At 34.7% G+C, this 2,496-nt stretch overlaps 1 pseudogene; it reads left to right on the top strand.

Moving 5' to 3' along the window:
- Positions 1 to 813: 813 nt before the first annotated feature.
- Positions 814 to 910, top strand: LOC122128134 (annotated as a pseudogene).
- Positions 911 to 2,496: the final 1,586 nt, after the last annotated feature.

Below are 2,496 nucleotides of genomic sequence, written 5' to 3'. Positions count from 1 at the left end.
CAGCATGTAGGCAAGGGGAAACACTGTGATTAAAACATTATCAATTTAATGCCTAATAATGAGGAGAAACATATGGACTTCTCCTGCAACTATGAAAATATTTGGTGATAAAAAGGCAGTAGTGTAAGTTCCTGCCTGGTTGGATGGTAGACAATCCAGGACATTAAGTAATCATGCATATGAACAATTTTTTCACCTTCTTGGCTTTAGTTACTGTTGAAATGGAAGGTATAATAAAAATTATATTTTGATAAAATACCTTCTAGTCTGAACAGTTCTGTTTGAACTGTTCATCTCTCTATCATCCCTTGTAACCAAGATTAGTTTTGTTCAAGTAAGACAATTTACGTTTTCAGGGTAAGATATTCTGGTTGGTCTGTTCCCACATGGAAGAAGTGTAAAGGCTCAGGTAGACATTTGTGCCAGTAACACCTCATTTGGGAAAATGTCAGCTGAAGAAGTTTAGAAGTAGCTCTTAAGCAATGCTTACTTTGAATTCATTAGGTCCACAAAGCTAATTCAGTTGGATAAATAAGTACTTGAAAAAGCCATCACCTTTAGACCTATCTATAAATAATTGAGAGTACGATAAAATTCCAAATAAAAAGACTTGATAGTCATTGACAAAAAAAATTTGCAAATGTGAGCAATCGACTGATCAATACAATTTTTCCAATATTCACAGAATTTTAGGGAAATAAGATCGATAGCATTGTTAGGAACAAGAAGGTTTCCTTGTTACAAGTAGGCACCCATAGATATAAGCCTGTATAAAGATTGCATCATTAACAACTTAAATTTAGAGGATACTACATGCATCAGCAGCACGTATACTCAAATTACAATACAGAGACTAACATGGCACTTGCAAAAGGATAATAAGAAAATTTGAGAAGTATTCCATATTTTTCATTCTTCAGATGCAAGAAATGAAAAACAGTTATTAAAAGGTTGATTACAAAATTACAAGTGTAACAATACACGTAATTCATATAATTAAATTTAGTTTGACATCAGTGTACTAAATCTTCAGCTCAGAAAGGCGTTTGCATAGCATAAAATTTACAAAACTTCAAATTAGACAACATTGTCATTTTATCCCAAAATAAAATAAAGACCTAGAAAAAATAAGGAATCAAACTGTTTCTATATGGAATGCAATCGGAAAGGACACATTAATTAACCTATATATTATAAAGTAATGTAGAATTCAAAGTATATCTAGGAGAAAATAAAATAAATTATGAACATTATGCAAACATAGAATATAGAATATTTTAAAATATACTTTTTCAGACAAGCACCAGAAATATTTTGCTTTCTGTACTATTCATTTCAACAGGTAAGTTAAAATTATTTCTGATTAAAAAATCACAAACTCTGAAGAAATCATTATACATGTATACAAAAACTATTGAATACATTTTGACATCCAATGCAGGCAATTCATTTGGAAGAATTCCGCGGAATCCATGAATTTTTACAGTAAAATATTGGTGTTGCCGGGCACTGGTGGCTCATGCCTATAATCCTAGCTACACAGGAGGCTGAGATCTGAGAATCATTGTTCAAAGCCAGCCTGGAAAGGGAAGTCTGTGGTACTCTTATCTCCAATAAACCACTAGAAAACTGGAAGTGGAGCTGTGGCTCAAGTGGTAGAGTGCTCACCTTGAGCTGAAGAGCAGAGGGATAGCTCTCAGGCCCAGAGTTCAAGCCCCATGACAGACCAAAAAAAAAAAAAAAAAAAAAGATATTGCTCTTATTTGTTTTGTGAAAATATTTTGTAGGGACACAAAAGATGGACTTGCATTTTTGAAATTTAAGAAACTTAACCCGAACATTAGGACTTTGTTGAACAATTTGTACAGCCCTCCACAACTTCATAGAGGTAGTGATACATACTTATCCTTTTGGCAATATCAAATGCAGTTTCTTCTATGTTGTTCTTCAGGCCTGGTTTTATATAATGGTTCAACAGAAGGAGATCCAGCGTATCTTTGCTATCGCAATTCTCAGCAGCAAGATACAAGGGGATCAAGAGGCCTTTAGTTTGGGCATTGGTATCTGTATCATGATGAAGTAAGAAAGAAGCCACTCTGGTATTATTCCACGTATATGCACTGTGCAGGGGTGTCCAGTCATCTACAATTATTGTATGTGCCGCTTGAGACACCAACTCACTGACAATGTCTGAGTGTCCACTGTAGGCTTCTCAATGAAGAGGGGTATACTCATCGTCATCCCTACTATTCACATGAGTGGCCATTTGGAAAGAAGTCTCCGCACTGTATTAAGCCGAATATTTTTGGCAACCCAATGAAGAAATTTGCTTGGATCTTTCTCCATTTTTTTTATTTAATTGATACCATTCCTTACTTTTTCATCTTGTTCCTCATATTCCTAAGAATTGCCTAACCAGAGACTTTGAGAGCCAGTGGGAATGAGGTATCCATGTATTTCCCTATTAGTTCACATTGGTTGAACTGGTCAGAAATA

The sequence above is a fragment of the Dipodomys spectabilis genome, unplaced genomic scaffold (assembly GCF_019054845.1).
Source record: "Dipodomys spectabilis isolate Male_0828 unplaced genomic scaffold, ASM1905484v1 ptg000323l, whole genome shotgun sequence".
In the NCBI taxonomy this organism is placed as follows: Eukaryota; Metazoa; Chordata; class Mammalia; order Rodentia; family Heteromyidae; genus Dipodomys; species Dipodomys spectabilis.
The sequence above is the reverse complement of the archived record's forward strand: the minus strand, read 5'-3'. Positions and strand labels throughout refer to the sequence as shown.